Below are 21,267 nucleotides of genomic sequence, written 5' to 3'. Positions count from 1 at the left end.
TCATGCTATACTGTGACAAGGAAATGAAATTTCTAAATGAATGAATTCACTGTGTACTGTAGGCTTGTAAAATATTACACTGGTTTGACCTGTAACAGTAATACATTTAGCAGGAACTGATGCATCACTACCTTCCATAGTGTGATGATACCACTCTAATGAATGAATGTGCCACCTTGATGGGTTGCACAGATGCTATGGTCCTTTACTGCCCATGTTTATTATGTGACTCTTAATACTTTGCAATATAATTCATTTTCCACTTGAAAAATATCTCATACTGCATAACCAAGCACAGTATCCAAGTTAATATTTAAGAGAAAACCTATCTCCCTCAAAGATTCCTAGCCAAATAGTGACCAATAATTTCAAAAGGGATTTATTTCAAGTTTTAGATAATTCAGACAATAAATGTTATGTTTTGAGATATGATTATTACATAATTGTACATTTTAATCTAGCAGTAAGCCTCCAGGATTTTTTTCCTCACTTCCATTAATGATATGCATAGGGCATAATAAAAACTAAAATAATATAATTTCAACTTGTATGAAAAATAAAACCCATAATTAAGAAGTCTTATCTTTGTAGATATAAGTATGCCAGTGCTAAATGCCTTTTGCCACAATTCACAGAAGTATTTCTCTTATTTTGTTTTTTTAAAGACTCATGTTGTGTTCATTTTTAGAGAAGAAAAGTTTAATAATTTCCTTGGAAAGAAACATTCAATATCAGTGTAGTAGACAATCAAAGAACCTTAAATCCCTTATTTACCACTTGGGGAATTGAAGTTTGGAGAAGTTAGACATCTTGGCCAATGCCACATGGCTAATCCTTATCAAAACTATTAGTCTGGCTACTTGACAATGGAAATTGTAGCTTATATTGTTTTTAATGTGCCCCTTCCCCAGTTCAATTTTTTTTCTTTATTTTTTTTTTTCTGTGTATGTTTCTGTGTGTTCCTATATGTGTTTGTGGGTGCATGCACATGTATATACATATAGTTGGAGATCAGACGATACCTGGGGTGTTAGTCCACACGTCTTTTCACCTTTTGTTTGAGACAGGGTCTGTCCCTGGCCTGGAACTTAACCAAGTACAGTAGGCTATCTGTAGAGTGAGCTCCATATATCTGTCTGTCTCTGCCTCCCATCTTACCATCACTGACATTACAAGTGTGGAACAACAAATTTCATTTTACATAGGCTCCAGGGATCTGAACTCAGGTACTTGTATTTGCAGACAAGCATTTTATTTACTGAATCATCTTTGTAGATTCCAGTTTAAATTTTTGTTTATAGTTACAGTGATTTTTGCTGCATCATTTTTACCTCACTATCTTTTTTTATCCAGTCAATTTAACATTAATGCTTTATGTCCAGAAGATAATCATGGTAAAATTCCAATGTAATACAGCTAGCAGAATATAAAATCCTTCAAAGCAGCATCAAAATTCCATTTCTTTAGCAACTTAAGCAGAAATCTGTTTTTCTGTAATTGCCTACACAATAGTAAGTGTTTTACCAGAGAACTACATAATTCAACTTATCTTTACAGTAGCATTGAAGTCTTTCTAATTGGCGTGGGCAGATTAATTGGTCATTTAAGTCACTGCTTTTTCTTGAAAGAACATGGTAAGAATATAGGAACAATGATTTTGAGTTCAGGGAAGCTTTGTATACATTGATAGCTATAGATTCCAAAACATTTTTGACTCTAGGGCTTATCTCCCTTTCTGCCCAATGGTTGATGCGTGATGCCGTAACAAAAACATAAGTCAAAACAAAACACTTTAGCAAAACTCTTGATCTTTTGATTACACCTACATCTTGACCTATGGAAACCAGACCTATAAAATACCTTTTCATGCTTTATTAAACTCTTATTTCTATCTTACTGTTATTTCATAAATTATCACAAAGTTTCTCTCATTTGTGTATCCTAGATTCTGTAGGGATAATAAACTAACTCATACACACACACACACACACACACACACACACACACACACACATACACACACACCCCATACCTACACACATTTGACATGAAATTGTCTGGGTGAAGAAAATGATGTAATGGAAGAGAAAGGGATGAGGTAGGAGTGAGGATGGAAGTTTAATATGGTCAAACTACATCAGCTACTTGAATGAAAAGTCTTTATGAAACCTGATCACTACATACAATGAATATATACCAATAAAAAGTATTTAATGTTTGGCAGCCACAACCAAGATAACTATACTTTGAAGAAATTTATTTTATGTTGTCTACACTGTATAGTTATTCATTATCCAAATGCACAGTAAGAAATCTAAAGGAGGGGGTCAAATCAAGGACAGTATGCTGATTTCTGTAGATTATAAACTTGACAGGATCTAGAAACTCTTTGAAGACAAATCCCTGGGTGGCTGTGAGGGATTTTCTAGATAGGCTAGTTGACGTGGGAAGACCTACCTTAACTGCCAGACTGAAAGGAAACTGGGAGCTGGATCACTGCATTCCTTGCTCCCTCTGATTCCTGACTATGATTCAATGTTACCTCAAGTTCTTGCCACCATAAGTTTTCACCATGATGTACTGTGTCCCCAAACTGCAAACCAAAATAAACCATTCCTTTGTTAAGTTGCTTTTGTTAGGTATTTAGTCACAGAAATGAGGCATATAAACTAATACAGATTGTGACAGCTTTTAAAACTATTCTTAATTTCCCTCAGGTGTGGTATTTTGCATGACTGCTCCTTTTATAAGACTTCATCTTTATGTTAAAACTCAATATAAAAAGTGTTCTGAATGAAGCCATTTCAGAGGTTTGCTACTTTTCAATAGTCACAGACCTGATATATTCATTAATTAGACAATGCTGACTTATTGATGACTAATGGACAGTTGGAAAATTATTTTAATTTTACTCCTTCATAGTGTCCAAATATGGTTTGAGAGAGAAATTTTCTTATAATATAGAGTCTGGGCTGGGATGATGTATCTCTGAAAATAAAGCAGTGAAGCAAAAGTAAAATAATACATTGTTTATTTTTAAATGGAAGTAACTGAGAAATTATTTTGATCTTCTGCAATTTGTCATTTTAATTTTCAGCCTTAACAAGTTTTCCCTTTATTTAATTGAGAACTCTCACAAAGAGAAATGATAGTACTATTCTGAGCTCAGTACTTAATGGGAGAATACCAGATGGTGATCATTTTCTACTTTACAATTTTTTCTATTGATCATGCTAAGAAAAACAACTAGTTTCCTTTAACAAGTTATTTACCCAAAAATGTTAGTGAACTTAGGAAATTTTCTGTCACTTTCAGAATTATTCCATATAAAGTAATATTTATTTCTGTGCTTATCTTTATTAGTCTATGCTGTGTAAAGCTACCAAATGAAAAAAATATCAATTTAAAGAAAAAGCATATATTTTCCCAGCCATACCTAGCTTAGCTACCCTGTCCCAGACATCATTCACATTTAGGAAGATTCCTTAGTCAACCATGCCATGTTGCCAGAAATTCAAATAATGTCACTTAGAGCAATAATGTGAGTTAACTTCTTTAATGAATGATTCATATTAAGCATGTTAGAATGCCTTTCAGATGAAAAATGCTTTAAATTTAACATCACTTTCCTCTCAACAGGCAAGAACTCATCAACAAATTAATATTGATAACTGAGGCATTTTTCAAAGCAAATAATATCTCTAATAAATGCAGGCTAATATCTCAAAATCTTTAGAATAAGTAGGCCATATTTTTATTTGCCAAAAAAAAGCAGGGTTGGGGAGTTGGGGATTTTTTTTTTTTGACCTTTTGAGCCAAAGTATTAAATATTGATGTTACACTTTAATATCAATTTTCCCCTTTTCCCTTCCTGGGGGACCCACACATGCCCTCTGAGGACTCTAAGGTCTCCCAGTCCTGATGTGGTTTGACAAAACCAACATAACACATTCTATTTCGGTTTTGCATAGTTTATGACATCCAGTAGGGGGTGAGTTACAAAGGCACAGATTCCTGTGGGCTTTTCTATTTCAATATTTGGAATATATGCGCCATCACTATCCTTCCTGCAGTCTCTGCCAGCTCTTTGCACACGGCTACTCGCCCATTCGCCTACTCACCCATGGTTTGCATCTCTGTTCCCTGTATTCAAAATGGCAACAGCTCTATTCCTTTTCCCAGTGTGCTCAGCATAGGACTCTAGACCCTGCCCCCCCCCCCCCATCAGTTCTAGCCTTTTGGAGAAACTTTAAGTTACACTCCACCCCTTTCCTCAGGCTCTTACAAACTTTCCACCCACCTTTTTCACAAGAGTCCCTGAGCCTTAGAGGGGATGATAGGTGTGAGACAATCATGGCAAGATATTGACCTCTTGGGCCTCCCCAGCATTTGTCTTCAAGACATGGCTGCTGACCCATCTCAGTGGTGTCTCCCCTACTATAAAGACAGTGGAAGGAAGCAAACACATCTAAACAAACATGGATACAATTACAGATGCCTAGAAAATATCTCAGCAGGTGTACCATATTCATCAAACAGCATATCTACAGCTGTTGCCTCACTGGAGCCTATAGCCTCTGAATGCCTTTTGTGAACTTATGTTCTTCAGGTTTTAAAGCCTTCTAGAAACTCCTTAGTACCGAATTTGGTTTTTTGTCATTTTTTTCTTTGGAATTTGGGCTCGACATAAATCTTGCCACATTTGTCTTCAAGTAACCCAAACTGATCACTTACTTTGTCTTATCTTTTTTATATTCTTGTAGGTTGCTGTACTGTTCTGCAGACATATTTTACATGCTGGTTTGTGTCACTTAGGTCTGCCAAAGTCTCCCTCACTTTACAAAGATTCTGTGCCATTAAGGGACTTAGCAAAACCATTAAAATCTCCATACTATGCTCAAGGTCACAGTTGAATTTAGCTTTTCTTTATATCTCTGATGAGTGCATCCCTATCTGGCCAAGCAAACTGGGTGTTATATATTGCTTTTCTCCTACCTAGTTCTATCACTAATGCCTGTCCCTCTTTTATAATCCTCTAGCCTCTTCTAATCATGGGAGTCTCCATTGGTGATAACCATGTATCTTTAATACCTTGCACAGCCATTCCATTAGGGACTGCTTCCCCCTGTATTGGCCTACGTTAAACAGCCTATGTCTCAAGGACGGATGGGTGGTTATATAACTCAGCTGTGATGCTTCTGAAGGACTTGAACTGACATTATCTTCTCCCATGTCCCATACCCTCACGAGCCACGTGGTCAAGGGCTCTTTAATTACTTGTTTGAAAATCCTAGTCCCATCAGCTCCAGTGTGGAGTATTTTCTCCTAGTTACAGTCTTGTTCACTTTTTCCTCTTTTTGTATCAAAGGTTTAATCTGAGGAGCAGCTTTAGCTACTTTTATTTCTAGGGTTTTTTTGTTTTGTTTTGTTTTCCTCATTACTCTCTGTCCTTTTTTCTGGGTCCACTGACTCCTGGGTCCTGTAACCTAAACTTAAATCTCCTTTTTTTGTTTGTTTGTTTGTTTGTTTTTCTCTCAAGCTCTGAGGTTGAGACTGAATTTGCTAAGTAACTCCTTATTCTTTTTAGCATCCTCTGAAGCTGTTGTTTTTGCTTACCACAAATCTTTTATTATGCAGAAAGTGGCCACACCTCCTCTCTGGGTTCCTCTTCTGCTTGTAAAATTTTTTCTAGGCTCTTCATAATCCTTAGGGAATATTCAGACACTTGGCGGCGGCCACCACCTCTCAAGAAAGTAAGCTATTTTCCAACATTTGCAGGATGGCTGCTACCCTGAGATTTCCCCCTTTGAGTCTGTCCACATCTCCGTGGCATGCCTCGTTTTAGTTACATATTTTACAATCCATTGTATAACCCATATGACTACCACCAACCACATTGCTTTTCCTGATCTCCAGCCGTTTGTCATTTCCAGTGCGGGGTGCGCTAATTTGTTACACTAAATGTTCCCCTTTTCCCTACATGGGGGACCCACACACACCCTCTGAGGACTCTAGGGTTTCCCAGTCCTGACACAGATTGACAAAACTGACATAACACATTCTATTTGGGTTTTGCATAGTTTATGACATCCTGGAGGGGGTGACTTACAAAGGCACAAATGCCCATGGGTTTTTCCTTTTCCATATTTGGAACACACACACCATCTGTATCCTGCCTGCAGTCTCCGCCAGCCTTTCACTGCACTGCAGATGCCTGCCATTTGCAGCTCAGTTCTCCATGTTAAAAATGGTGACAGCAGCTCCCCATGAGTCTCTAGACCCACCCCTGGATCAAATCTAGCCTTGGTTACAATTGACATAATTGAATATCCAGTGATCAGAATTTTTTTTTTTTTTTTTTTTTTTTTTTTTTTGAGATAAGCTCTCCCTGTAGCCCTAGCTGGCCTGAAAGTTGCTATGTAGACCAGGATGGCCTTTATCTTACAGACATCATCCTGCATCTGCCTCCTGAGTGCTGGGATTAAAGGTATGAGCCACCACACCCAATTTATGATCAGAATTTTAATTTGTTCTAGATTTCTACTTTTAAGCCCTTTTATGTTCTACACTTAAATCATCACTATTGTTATATGGCCACATGTCTTCATCATTGCAGTCTCTACCTGGAATCCCATTTATCTGTGATATGGAAGAGGGTTTGTCTATGAATGAGGACACAGCTGCAGCTACATTTCATATTAGAAACCACTTGTATCCTTATTGCAAATATTCTTGAACCACAGTTCTTAAGAATAATTATTGACCTGGTGTGATGATGTACAGCTGTAATCCCAGCACTTGGGAGACAGAGGTTGGCAATCTATGTGAGATCAAAGCCAGTCTGGTTTACATGAGTTCCAGGCTAGCTTGGGCCTATAGGGAAATCCTATCTTTAAAAATAACTCAGTGGTTGAGCACTGACTGCTCTTGCAGAGGACCTGGATTCAGTTCCTAGCACCCACATGGGAGATCACAAACCATCTGTAATTCCAGTTCCAAGGGATCTGACACATTCTTCTGGACTTTCTAGGCACTTCATAGATGTGGTGCACATATACATGCAGGCAAAATACTCATGCAATTAATTAATTAATTAATTAAGAAACAAGAATAATTATTAACAATCCTTAAAAATTAAGTTATAAACTCATAAATAATTACATATTTATACTTCTTTGAGTATTTAAAATAGTACTCATAACATTAAAATCATATTGGTTATTTTTTAATATTAATGATTTAGCTACCAAATGGAGATTGAGAATTAAAAAATGTGCAGATTTGAAAAAAAATTAAAGTTTGTTAACAGATAAGTTATCTATAGTTTGTTAAAACCAGACTTGTTTTTTGGAAAAGATCTGTTGGATTTTGCATTTAAATGCTCTGTTAGGAAGAATATAGGAAGACAAGAGCTAATTCTTCATGCCTACTATTTGAAATATAGTTTTTATTTTTAAAGTTAAATAGTTCCTAAGTTAGGTATGATGGTATATTAATGCAATCCTAGCACCTTGGAAATGGAGGATCTGGAGTTCAGGGCTAACCTTGACTGCATATTGAATTTAAGGCCAGCCTTCCTCTAGAAACGCTAGAAACTAGTTTCCTCTAGAAACTAAAAACTAAATAAATAAATAAACATTTTCTAGTGTTAATCTCCAGTAAAATATTCCTTGTTTGTAGTCCACTAATCTCTATATATAGATATATCATATCGTTGCTTATTCGAGTGACCATTCCCCTTCATCCCTCACCACTAGATTTTAATTCTCTAAGGGTACCATTTGCTATTTTCAAATGTTTCCCCTTTCTTAATATAGTGTAGGACATGGTGAGACTTTTAAAATTAGTTTTGGTAAACACATGAATAGTTTTCAGTGCCAATTTACCGGCACATGGGATGAGGGATGCCAGATAAGTATCTATATCCACACTTGAATTTTTAGTAATTTTCATTGATTAACAGAGTAATAATATGATACTTCAGGAAGCATAAAATTGGAAATAAAACAGGAAAAATGATATCAGACTATTAAAAAATAATCATTATTGCAATGTGATCTATTTCTGTTTTTTTCTGTGCCTGTGGATTTTAAACTCTTAGGTTTTAGAACTCCATGCACATTTTCTTACCTAATTTAAGTCATAAATAGTTTCATATATTTTATGTTTTTAGAAAATATAGTTTTATGATTAATTTGATTTTTGTCTTCTTAGTATACTGTAATTCATTAAACTACTGTCCCATTATTTGGAATTTTAGGATTTTCCAATTTTTGTTAAAATTACAATCACAGTATAAATTTGATGAATCTCTTCACCTATAAGTTATTGTTTTCAATTACCTTCACAATCTCTATATCTTGATATAAATTTTCAGGATCTGTGAGACTAGGTCTAATTAAGTTGCATGATATATACTGTGAATTTTTTTTTTCAAAAACGATATAGTAGCAGTTGGTCCTTCAGTGGTGACTGTGGTTGGACACTTCCCCATACCCTCATCAATTTTGAGTGTTAATTACATTTAAAGCATAAATATTTGTTTTATAAAATGCATACAATTTTAGCTTATATTTCTTCAGTTTTTTTAAAGGATCCTTGGATTCATTTGTATTTATTCTTTTAAAATGTCCTATTGATATAATTTCCCAACTTTTCCTTCTGGTTTGTTAACCTTTTCCTCACTGACAAGACAAAGATATTCACCTTTGAAATATATATTACAAAATGGTAGGGTTTGGGGATTTAGCTCAGTGGTAGAGTGCTTGCCTAGCAAGTACAAAGTCCTGGGTTCGGTCCTCAGCTCCGGAAAAAAAAAAAAAAAAGACAGAAATTGTATAATTCTACAATGTCAACTTAATTAAATTATAAGCATTTGTTGATATACTTTTCTAGGTATACTATTGCCAAAGATAGATACAGTAAGACTAGGACAAAGAACAAAGACCTTCTTTCAAAGACTGCAGACAGACATTTATAAAGCAAAAAGTAAATAGATGATGTATAATTCCAGCTAGTATCAAAAGGAAAAGACAGGGAAAGGAAGTAATAATGGTGAAGAACTAGACAGAATAGTTAGAGAAAGCCTTGGGTCCTCCTCTAGTTGATATATCTGCAGAGTGAACCAGGGTTACGGTGTTAAGTGGTAAGATCCCAAAGATTGGCAGGTTCCACAGACTACTGTTTAATAACCAAAGGAGTTTGAAATTTGTTCATAAGTAGGATAAGAAAACACTGAGTAGTTTAAATAGAGGAAGCTACATGTCCTGGTTTACATTTGGAAAGATCATTCTGGTTTCTCCAGAAAATATACTGTAGTGAGGAAGAACAGATTATGTCAGTCAGCTACTGTGGTGATCAAATTGAGAGGTTGTGTTTGTTAGAGCTAGAAGGGTGATAAGTGATTAGATTCTGGGTATTTTTGAAAGATGAAGTTAATGGAACTATTAAGTACAGATCATAGGGGAAAGAGAAGTCATAGATTATGTGGTTAGTCCTAAACAACAGTATAGTTGCATCATTTCACATGTTATAGAAAAGGACTAGTGGAATCCGTCCATATGCCTGAATCCAGAATTTGTTTAGAATCTGTAACCTAATTGAGAATTTAAAAAGATGTTTTATGAAGGATGTACAAATGCTGGAATCATATAAGGAAATATAGCTTTCATTAATGTCTGAGTAGTTCTTTTAAAAGCATTGTTCTATTTCTGCTTTTCAGTGTAGATTTTTAGAATGTCTTGTTATATATATTCTTGAGGAAAAAAATCCAGAAGCAGAAGCATACATAAAGTGTACTGTTTGCCTCTCTGTAGAGTTCCTTACCCCTTCATTCTCCCGCAATACTTGTCATAAGCAGTATGTTACATATTCTTTGAGAAACATTTTGGATTTTCTCTCCTTGTTAAGAAAAAATCAAACAAGAAAACAAACAACACAACTATGAATTTCTTTCATTTTATTTGAAAGCCTAAAGCTGAAACTTCTTACATGCATTCAGGATGTCCATGTTTTGTAAAAAACATCTGTTGGCTAGTAGTGTTTCCCAGTCTCAGTGGATTGCTGTGGCATATCCTCATTGTTAACAATTTTAAAAGTATTGCCAGGTGCGGTGGTGCATGCCTTTAATCCCAGCACTCAGGAGGCAGTCAGGTGGATCTCTGTGAGTTCAAGGCCAGCCTGGTCTACATAGTGAGTTCCAGGACAGCTGGGGCTACAGGGAGACCTTGTCTCAAAAAGACCAAAAAAAAAAAAAAAAAAAGGACTATTAGAATCATGGTTGATCATCTATATTTAGCCTTTGGACTCTTAAGCATTTTGCTGATATATCTACTCTTTCTCAGTAAATTTTTTGGTGTGTCATCTTACATAGGGTTAATATAGAAACATTGATCCTCTTAAACCTGTATTTTTATGCACTTGTGTATGTTTCTTTATGCTTCCTCTATTATTAGGATTGTCGATGTATGTCAGAAAGCTGCCTGGTCTGACCTCCTAGCTGGCTAACAGGTGTGTTTCACCTTTGACAAAGACTGGGCATAGGAGGAGGGATGACTTAAGTAACAAATGAATGTAGGTAATATGCTTTTCAGATATGGTCATAGATGACTTTTTAAGAAGCTCTTAATGCCTCTCATGATAAGAACAGCAGTGATATTCTATTTCAGGGAACACTGTGAGAACAGTAACTAATATAAATATTTAATGACATTGCATATTGCTATTACTCAATGATGCCATTGTTGGCTTTATTTCCTGAGTTTTAGTTGTACATTCATCATTTATAGTAATGATGGTGTAAGCCAAATAGTTTGTATTGTTGAAAGCCCATGTGACTTAGCAATGTGTCATGCCATTTAGGGTATAGCCTTTGTTTCTGATTCCTCTATTACTGACATCATTCATTCTTATTTTTTATTTTTTTTCCTTTGGTCTTACATATTTGACAAAAATTGCTTTTGGTCACATTGACAACAAGGATGTCATTTAATGTGTTGTAGCTAAATTCTCTTCAGTTGTGTTCATTCTCTTCAGTAGATACTCATTGATTGGTTAGCCTTGTTCATGTCTCTGTATTAAGTATTTTATAAATCTTTTATTAAATATTTTCTTTTGTAAATATTTTCTTTCATATATGTGTGTGCATAACATTCTTACTACTGTCTCCCTCACCCTCTCCTATTTCCTTCCCTCCCTTATTCCCTCATACACAAGTCCCTTTCCCATAGTCATGTCTTCCTTGTTTTGTTGTTTTCTTCAGTGGGTTGAATCTGGCCTGTCAGGGTGATCGTGGGTTTGCTACTATTCATTGAAACATGGTAAGCTCAGGAATGGATACACAACTAAGGATCATATCTCTCCCAGAATCCATCAGTAGCCCATATTTCAGCAAGGAGGGGCAGAGCTCCTTGGGTCCCTTTTTAATTTATGATTGACTGTTGACAGGTCATATCTTCTAGGCCCATTGCTGACAGCTGCTGCTGCTGTGAGATCATAATTACATTGGCTGTCATGCCCCCAAGATAGCATTTCATGGCTCTTTTCCCTGTCTTTCAGCGCTTATACCCCCCCGCCCCCGCTTCAGCGTTATTCTCTAAGCATTAGAAGGGGTGGTGTAAATGTCTTCTTGAGGGCTGACCATCCATGCATTTCTGCATTTGTGGTCTTTCCTTGCCAAGAGAAACTTCATGGATTAAGACTAATTTTAACAGTTGTCCGTGGGTATAAACAAATGTTTTTATAAGGCAACTTGGAGCTATATCAATTTAGTTAAGCAACAATAGTAAGTCCTTCCTTCTACCCACACCCCTGGGCCTTAGACCTCCTCTGCCATGTGTTTTTAACCTGATTTACAGCACCAGAAATTGATTTCTTCTTGTGGAGTGGGGCTCAAAACCAGTTAGAGAGTACTTTGTTGCCCCCATAACAGATATGCCAGTCTTACACAATGGGTACATCTTGCCTAGTGGATAGTATTGTAGTTCATAGGGTTCTTAGCTTGGAAAGACTATTGTTGCATTTTCTCCTCCAGCAGGCTGCATTGCATATTTTGGCAGTATAAAAGCTGGGCAGCAAGGAGGAAACCTCCTTCTGAGTTCCAGTTTGATTTCTCTCTGTCTTGCATCCAAGATTGTGGTATCTTCAGCAATAGGGTCTTATTAACTAGTTCAAGTTGGCAGCCAAGAGGAATGATCTCATTCCTGGCACTAAAATTGTGAGTTACCAAAGGCTATATATGGCAAACTGATAGCCAACATCACCCTAAATGGAGGAAAACTCAAAACATTCCCACTAAAATCAGGAACAAAACAAGGGTGTCCACTCTTCCATTTTCCTATTTAATACTTGAAGTTCTAGCCAGAGCAGTAAGTGAAGATATAAAAGAGATACAAATAGGAAAGGAAAAAGTCACAGTATCCCTATTTGAAGATGACGTGTTTCTATACATGAAAGACCCTAAAAACTCTACATAAAAACTCTTAAAACTGATAAATACTTTCAGCAAAGTGGCAGGATATAAAATTAGCATACAGAAATCAGTAGCCTTCATATATACCAATGACAAAGATACTGTCCTACTTCTTAAAGCTCTTGTTTTCCCCTGTGGGTCCAGCCACATGTTGACTACTCACAAATACTTCTCTGTATTTCCTTGAGTACCAGAGTTGGATTTATTGTACCAGAAGGTCATAGTCTCATCTGCTTTGGATAGTGATATAGAGTTAATTATGTCCCCACCAAATTTTCATGTTGAAGTTCTACTTTCTAATGTAATATTATTTGGGGGCAGGGCCTTGAGTGGATAATTTATATAGATGATGTCATGAATGTTGGGTCTTTGTGGGGGAGGGAAAGAAGAAGAGGGGAGGTAAAAGAAGTTATTACTGGTAATAGAAGTAGGAACACAAAAGGCTTCAAATCATAGTAACAATAAAGAGTATGATGATCAGAGAAGAAAATTGTTACTATGTACTAAATGCTAGACCCTTTCTTATTTTCCTGAATCAGTTGAATCTTCACAATAACCCTAGAAAGCAGAAATAATTGTCTTTACTTTTTACATAAGGAAACAGAAATTTAGTAATTTGTTCAAAATCAAAATCAAAGCTTATAGATGGTAAGGTTGAATTTCTACTTAGTAGTAATTTTTATTGTTAAGCACAGCTAATAGTCTTTATACAGGCTTGATGTTGAATGGAATTCTGCTAGATATATGATTCTGTAGCTGATTGGTTAGGTATTATCAAACAAAATATTAAAAAGTTAGAGAATTTCAAAGAATGCATGTCTATTAAGAAGAAATAACTGGGCTAGGGTTGTGACAAATGAGAATTTAATGAGAATTATAGCACTTTTACTAATGAGTAATAAGTACCAGTTTTCATTTTAGCACTGGATTGATAGTTTAGGGAAAAATACTAGTGATACTAGAAAATTTTTTTTATTAATGGCAATGTTTTCTATTAGTTTGTCAAGATTAGCATACAAAGCAATGGGCTTCCTCATGACGTCTTTGTACTTTGTTTTTATTAACTCTCCTTCTCCTCGCCTCCCCTGCTCCCTTGCCTTCACTCCTGCTAGTCACCATCCAGTCGCCAGTAGCCTTCCATTTGATTTCACATATTCAATTACCTTCTTTTTTGCCCCTCCTCGTTCCCTTCAGACTGTTTCCCCCTTTCATGGTTTCCTTCTAGTTTATGTCCTGTACCTATGTGCACGCACACACACACACACACACACACACACACACACACACACACACATACATATATATGAAAATTAAAATCCAAGATCCACATGTAAGAGAAAGCTTAAATTAATTATTGTCTTGAAACTGTTCCTTAAACTATTTTTAATCTTCATTTCCTTGATCACTAAGGATATTGAACATATTTTAAAATATTTGTTTGCCAGATTCATGTTACTGCTTCTTTTGAGAACTGTTCAATTCATTAAGCCCATTTGTGATTGTAAAGTTTGGATATTTTGTTATTTAATTTGTGCAGTCCTTTATATAGTCTAGACATTGAACCTCTTGTCAGAACGATAGCTAGCAAAGATTGTCTCCCATTCTGTAGACTGTCTCTACCCTGTAGATAGTTCCTCGTGATGTACAGAACCTTTTTAATTTCATGTAGTCCTGTTTGTCAGTTCTTAGAGTTATTTCCTCTGTGCTGTTGAAATCCTTTATAGCAAGTTCTTTGCCTATGCCTATACCTTATCTTTCTATAATTAACAAATGCATACATATGCATATCTCTATATAAATAACATCCAGTGCTTCATACTTTCTTAGGTTAGAATTTCAAAGGGGGTAAAAAGTAACTTAGGGCTCTAGTCAGGGGAGGGAGGCTATGGGAGGGTGCCATCTGGGAAGTGGGTGTATAGTTGAATAAGATGGTTTGGGATGTTCTGTGTGATACAAAATTCAACAAATTTTTAAAAAATGAACTATATTTGGGGAGGAAGCATAAAAATTTATGTCATATTAATTAGTAGAGGTGATAAACATTACTATTGAAATCTACCCGATGACTTTATAGACATACACAGGTGCCAATGATTTGAATGCAACCGATTATGACTAGTAATAATCAGATACATACAGATTAGAGATGCATGTGCCAACATCTCAGTGTTACTAGTAAAAACAACGAGTCTTTCTGTATGAAACAGTATATTTTAAAATGAAATGGAGATATTTTTTAAAGGTTAAAAACTCATTCAATTTTATGTCTTACAGGGCTTATACTGAGTACAATATTGTATAGCTGTATTAATTCAACACTGAACCTAAAATTTTTATAGCCACTTTTGGAAGAGATGCATCTTTGCTCTGGAAACTGTTATTGAGTACATTAAAGCTGTAATGAAATGCTTCTTTTAAAAAAGTGAAAATAATAAATAAAATTTTTTTTAAAAGTAACTTAGAAAGAGAACTAAAATGCTGATCTTTTGGTATCCTCACACTATATGATCTATACTATATTTGCAATTAATAGGAAATGCTATGCCTTGACTTTTTCTAAAGATTGCAGTCGATTTTATGAAAAGAAAATGTTTCATCAGGTTGAAGAAAAGTTGTGAGTATATGCTCTCACAAAGCTGCTGAAACAGGAAGGTAAAGGAAACAGCTCTTTTCCTGAAATGTTATCTGACAGAAATAAACACTTTATTTTGGGACAGTTTGTGAAGAAATTTTTCTTTCATTTAGCAGAGGATATTTTAAATTTGCCTTATCTCCAAAGGGAGGAGAAGTTACCATCACACATCTTTGTTCACTTATTATGACATACTTTTAGGACACAGAGATATTTTGGTATGGCTCAGCTCAGGATTATTTCAGTATGTCTAGAAGTATTATCTGTCAGATTTTTGTGTGAAACATTTTTATTTTTCTTCTATGGTTTAGCATATTTGGTAAAACCAATGTGTTACCAATTAAATCATCTCTCTGAAGTAGTTTCTTTTTGTATATCCTTTCACTAAAATAGATTTCTCTTACAAATATTTAGAGCATTTCTATTCTGTTCATTATTAGTTATTACCCCCTAGCCACTTTTTCATATCTATATTATAGATAGTATTTCATTGGTTTTGTCTATAGTGTGTATTATTCTTCCCTAAGTATGTTATCATATTCTTTACATTACATTTCATTTTAGACCAGTCCTAAATTCCCAAATTGTCTGTAATCAGTCTGTTAACTCAGTTGATCTTTATTCTTTGACCATCCCAGCTTTTGGATCTGCAAATGTAATCGTGTGAATTTGCATTCTCTTTTAGCTCATTTATGAGTGTGTTGCATGCAGTAGTCTTCCACCCATGGATCTGTGCTTGAGTTGTCAGTTGTGACTGTATTGATAAGAATTCATTATTTCCTTCTAAGGTAGAATTATCTACTGTGTGATACTAGGCAGTGCCTCTACCCCCTGTTCTTTCTGGAAGCCCCTCTAATACTCGTCTTTTTCTTAAGATGTAGATTAAAATCAATATTGTTGCCTATCTCTTGGTGCCATTTTGCAGTTTCCTTAAAAAATTGCTCAATCTGTGAGTTCAAGGCCAACCTGGTCTACATAGTGAGTTCCAGGACAGCTGGGGCTACAGGGAGACCCTGTCTCAAAAAGACCAAAAAAAAAAAAATTGCTCAATCTGTGAAAATATTGCCTGTAGAATTTTCTTTTTTTAAGATTTATTTTTATTTGTGTGTGTGTGTGTGCGTGTGTGTGTGTGTGTGTGTGTGTGTGTGTGTGTGTGTCTTCCATGTATGTGCTGGTGCCTGAGGAGGCCAAAGAGGACATCAGATCCCCTGGAGCTGGAGTTGCAGGTGGGTATAAGCTGCTTGATGTGAGTCCTGGGAAATGAACTTGCCTGCTCTGGAAGAGCAGCAAGTGCTTTTAAGTGCTGAGCCATCTCCCCAGCCCTGTTGAATTTGAAAGTGCTTCTAAGTCATTGCTTCCTCATGAAAATTAGGTGGTAGTTATTTCATTTTAAGTAAAAGAATAAATATTTTTCTTACAGCTAAAATGATGATTTTAAAATGTGCATAGATATTCTTTTCTAAATGTGCATCATATTTGCAGGAAATTACATTGATTCAATGATGGTTTCTTAGATGACATACAGTTCACGTGTAATTTTCAGAGAATAATACAGAATCACGTTTATTTTAAGCATGTTTTTCTTTTGTTTTCAGGAAAAAGAAGAAATAGAAGCTGTGTCAGTAGGTGCTATACTTTCTGATTATCAACGTATTCGAGTAGAAAATGTGTAAGAGGAATTAATTGGTCTAATATTTTGCTTTATTTTCATTTAATATTTTAAAAGTATAACTATTTTAAGACTGAAGGTTGAGGACTAAGCTTAGTATCAGTGTGTGTGCTCAGCATGTGCAAGGTCAGAAGTTCAATCTTTAGCTCCACCAAAGAAAAGGTTAATGAGTAAATAATAATTGCACCCAAATCATAAGTACATACATTGTGCATGCCTATAAAGCTAAATGTATGTATTTACCCAATTAACAAAAGCCATCCTTCCTTTCTTTTTTTCTGTGCCTTTAAAAAGTACTTATTCTAGCCGGGCATGGTGGCGCACACCTTTAATCCCAGCACTCGGGAGGCAGAGGCAGGCGGATCTCTGTGAGTTCAAGACCAGCCTGGTCTACATAGTGAGTTCCAGGACAGCTGGGGCTACAGGGAGAGACACTGTCTCAAAAAGACCAAAAAAAAAAAAAAAAAATTCTTGGGGCTGGAGAGATGACTCAGCAGTTAAGAACACCAGTTGTTCTTGTAGAAGTCTTGGGTTCGAATCCCAGCACCCACATGGAAGCTAACAACTGTCCATACTCCAGTTCCAGGGGATCCGACAACCTCTTCTTTCCTTCGCAGGCATTCCATGACACTAGTGCACTTACCTACATGCAGGCAATAAAAAATAAATAAATAAAATATTTTTTAAAATACCTATTCTTTGAGAATTTCATATATGTTTATAATGAAATATGGTCAATTCAGCCCTGCCATTTTTTCCTTCCAACTCCCCACAGATTTTCCCACAATCCCCCTCCCAATTTCATGTCCTCTACTGTTGTTGTTGTTTTGTTTATTTTTATTTATTTATTTTTTGAGATAGGGTCTCCTTGTAGCCCTAGCTGGCCTGAAACTTGCTGCATAAACCCAGGCTAGCCTCAGTTGTACAGAGATCTACCTGCCTCTGCCTCTTTCTCTTGAGTGCTGGGATTAAAGGCATGTGTACCACCACACCTGGCTCATACAATATATTTTCCTCATACTCAGACCTCTACCTCTGTTTACCTCTACCTTAATGCCCCCCCCCCAAGTTCACAGCTTCTATTATTATTTGTCCTTTTTAAGGTTTTCCAAGTCTATTCTGTATTGTCTAAATGTTCTTGGTTTTAGGCCTGTCCCTTGGTGTCTGTGTTTTCAAATAACCTACTCATTGTAATTAGTACTGACCATATGTTTATGGATATGCAGACATCCATGGGCATATGGGCAACCTTCCCTCCCCCAAATAATATTAGTCTCTCCTCAGCAGTTATCAATGGCCAGTTGCTCCTGGATTAGGGGTGGATGTCAGTGTGCTTATCCTCATCCATGTTATAATTTCAGTTGACTTGATCTCATGCAGGTCTTGTGTAGGTTGCCACAGCTTCTCTGAGTTTATGATAGCAATTGCTATGAAAATTCCAGAAGAGCATTTCACAGCACCACTCCCCTTCCTCTGCCTCTTACGTTCTTTCCATCTCCTCCCCTAGAATGTTCTCTGAACCTTATCCAGGGTAGGGATGTTGATAAAGAGGTCTTAGGGATGAGAACTCACAGCCACTTATTCTCTACATTTTGACCAGTTTTGAGTCTCTGCATTGATTATTGCCTACTGCTAAAACAAGCTTCTCTGGCTAACATTGAGACTAACCCAGATTTATAGATATAAATATAAGTATATGACCATTTAGCAAAATAACAATAGTAGGTTCTTCCCTAGTATTAGCGACTTCCCATAGTACCAAGTTACAGTACCAGGCATGACTTTCCTTCCGTGGAGCAGGCCTCACATCTAAACAGAAGGAGGTTGTTTACTCTATAACAGTCATACCACTGTTGTATCCATGGGCACATCCTGTCTGCCAGGTTGATAGTGCCTACATAGATACTGCCTCTGGCACTAAGAAAGCTAGCCAGCAGAAAGAACTTTCCAGGTCTCTTTGAGATTGGTTTTCCTAGGTATTGTAGCTCAATGAGCTGCAACCCATAGGTTACTATTACAAATATTTTCTTCTTTATTTTTGTCTCCTTGTGCAGGGTTCAAACCTAGATCCTTGTACATGCTGTATAAGGACTCTGCCATCTACCTACATGCTCAAATAAGATAAAGGTTTTAGAAATGGTAAATAACTACTTTAATCTTTCCATCTTTGATTTAGTATACTTTTAATCTGCTTGAACCACAGAAGAAACCCAGTAAATTTAAACTAAAAAATACTTATTAAAGCATCTTTTCCTTTTTCATGCTTACTTTTTCTGTGTTTAACTCTCAAGACAATTTCGCTTTTTTTCCCTCTTCCAGATCCTGCAATCCCACAGGGATGTGCCACTAGCAAAACATTTAGTTTGCATCTACAGTTTCCAAAAATCAGTTGTGCTGATCTATTCCAAAAGCATAGTGTTTGGGATTAAGAGATGACTCAGCACATAGTACTTTTTGAAAGGACCCAAAATCACTTCTTAACATCCATGTTAGGCAGCTCACAACTACCCGTAAATCCATCTCCAGGAGGTCTGTTGCTGTCTTCTAGTCTCCGCAGTCACAGCACTCACATGCACAAATCCATCCTCACTGACCCACAAATAAACAAATTTTTTAAAAAGTAAACCGAATCAATGGAGGAGGGAGTTTGAACATGATCAAAATACATTAAATGAAAAATTAGTAAAATAAATAAAAGTATAATCCTTTAAATATCATAATATTAAATGATAATAATGATTAATGTTGACTTGGCAAAACAAAACCTAAATTAATTTATTTTTAATTTATTTGGATGAATAAATTCTCTATGGGGACTTATATATATCAGCCAAAGAGAAAATATAGACTCTTGCATCATATTGAGTAAAACTCATTCTAGATTTCTTTTAATCCATTTATTCAAATGCTTTTCCTATTCAAAAGGATTAATAGAGATAAGATCATTCTGTGTTTAGGTAATTGTGTCATAATTTTGACAAAGTGACATTGATAGATACTGTCTCATCAAAAGCTTACTAATTATTTGACTTGAAAATCTAAGTTTTCTTCAACTTGTTTGTTCTCTAATTCTACAATGTATAAAATAATACATGTGATGGAGAGAAATCTCAGTAGTTAATAGCACTGGCTGCTCTTCCAGAGGACCCAGGTTCAGTTCCTAACACCCATACAGTGGCTCACAGCTGTCTCTAACTCCAATTCCTCTTCTGGCTGCCATAGGTATTGCATGTATGGGTATACTTATATACATGCAGGTAAAACACTCATACATATAAAGTAAAAATGAATAATGTTAATATTTTAGCATATTAGAGGCAAATTAAGGGAAACAGGGGAAAGCACAGTTATGTAGACAGAAATATAATCTCACATTTTATATGCATGTATCAAAATTTCTCTGCATGGTGAGGTCCTGGTAGAAGAGGTGAGGTGTTACCTATTTAGGGGATGTTTTTCCTACAGTCTGTCTGCCTATATCTTAGAATAACTGAGTTGCTGATAGAGATTTATTGCATATCCCTTAAGCCATAAGTATTATTTATTTATTTCAGTTTAGATCATATTGTCTAAGAATTATTCATGTTACAAATTAATGTTAATTAATAAATTTAAACAAACATGGTTTAATAGGCAAACTAAAAATAAGGCTGACATCTGTTCGTGAAACTTAAAAATACAAATGAAAACATGTTCATGATTGGGAGGCTGCTGCACACAGGCACAAGCGTAGGCCCCATGGCATACCCATACTTAAAAGACTTAACCTTCTCAAAGCTATATGAAGGGTACTTCAACTTATGATTTATGATAACCACATTTTATAGCACAAAGCATGCCTGTAATATTTTAAACTTGAAAATTTTAATGTAATGTTACTGGTACCCTGTTATCTTTACATTCAACTTTAAATTGCCTTAATTTCAATTTATACTTTGTCTTGCATCTTTGTATTTCTAAGATATAAAGGATTTAATAAATGTCACAACCTCATATGCAACAGTGACTTATGGAAATTTATTGTTTTAGTTATTTATTTAATAACCACATACTTAGAAGAAGCATTTCATTACAACACCATTGACATATTCAGTAACAATTTCCTGAGCTAAGATGCATTTCTTTCAAAATTGGCTGGAAATTTTTAGGTTTACAGTTGAATTATTACATTTATACAGTATTGCACTCACTATAAACCCTATAAGTCGTAAAATTAAATGAGGTTTTAAACTTTAAAAAGATCTCCATTTCATTATTTTAAAATACAGTTTCATACAGAAAAATTCATTTTTAATAGAATTGACACTAAGATGGACATGCCTTTCTAATCTTTATATATCTGATTATTACTATTCACAGTCAGTTACTTTCTGAGCTCCTTGGCATCTGAGCATGGATATAAAGTCATCAGGTAGATTTCAATGTTTTTCACATCTACTAATTATTAAGGAGGAAATTTTTATGCTTTGAAGAATTATTTTTTTTTCTTTTTATTGA

General features: G+C 35.5%; 1 long non-coding RNA gene across 3 annotated transcripts in view; it reads left to right on the top strand.

Moving 5' to 3' along the window:
- Dph6 overlaps positions 1-21,267 on the top strand; it is a 207,851-nt gene that overhangs the window by 80,582 nt on the left and 106,002 nt on the right. For all 3 annotated transcript variants that reach the window (XR_003850786.1, XR_001872620.2, XR_003850787.1), the window contains exon 4: positions 16,697-16,770. This is a non-coding gene — a long non-coding RNA (diphthamine biosynthesis 6). The remainder of the gene's footprint in view (positions 1-16,696; positions 16,771-21,267) is intronic.

Source organism: Nannospalax galili, unplaced genomic scaffold (assembly GCF_000622305.1).
Source record: "Nannospalax galili isolate Female #2095 unplaced genomic scaffold, S.galili_v1.0 scaffold999, whole genome shotgun sequence".
Lineage (NCBI taxonomy): Eukaryota > Metazoa > Chordata > Mammalia > Rodentia > Spalacidae > Nannospalax > Nannospalax galili.
This window is presented reverse-complemented; position numbering and strand designations above follow the sequence as displayed.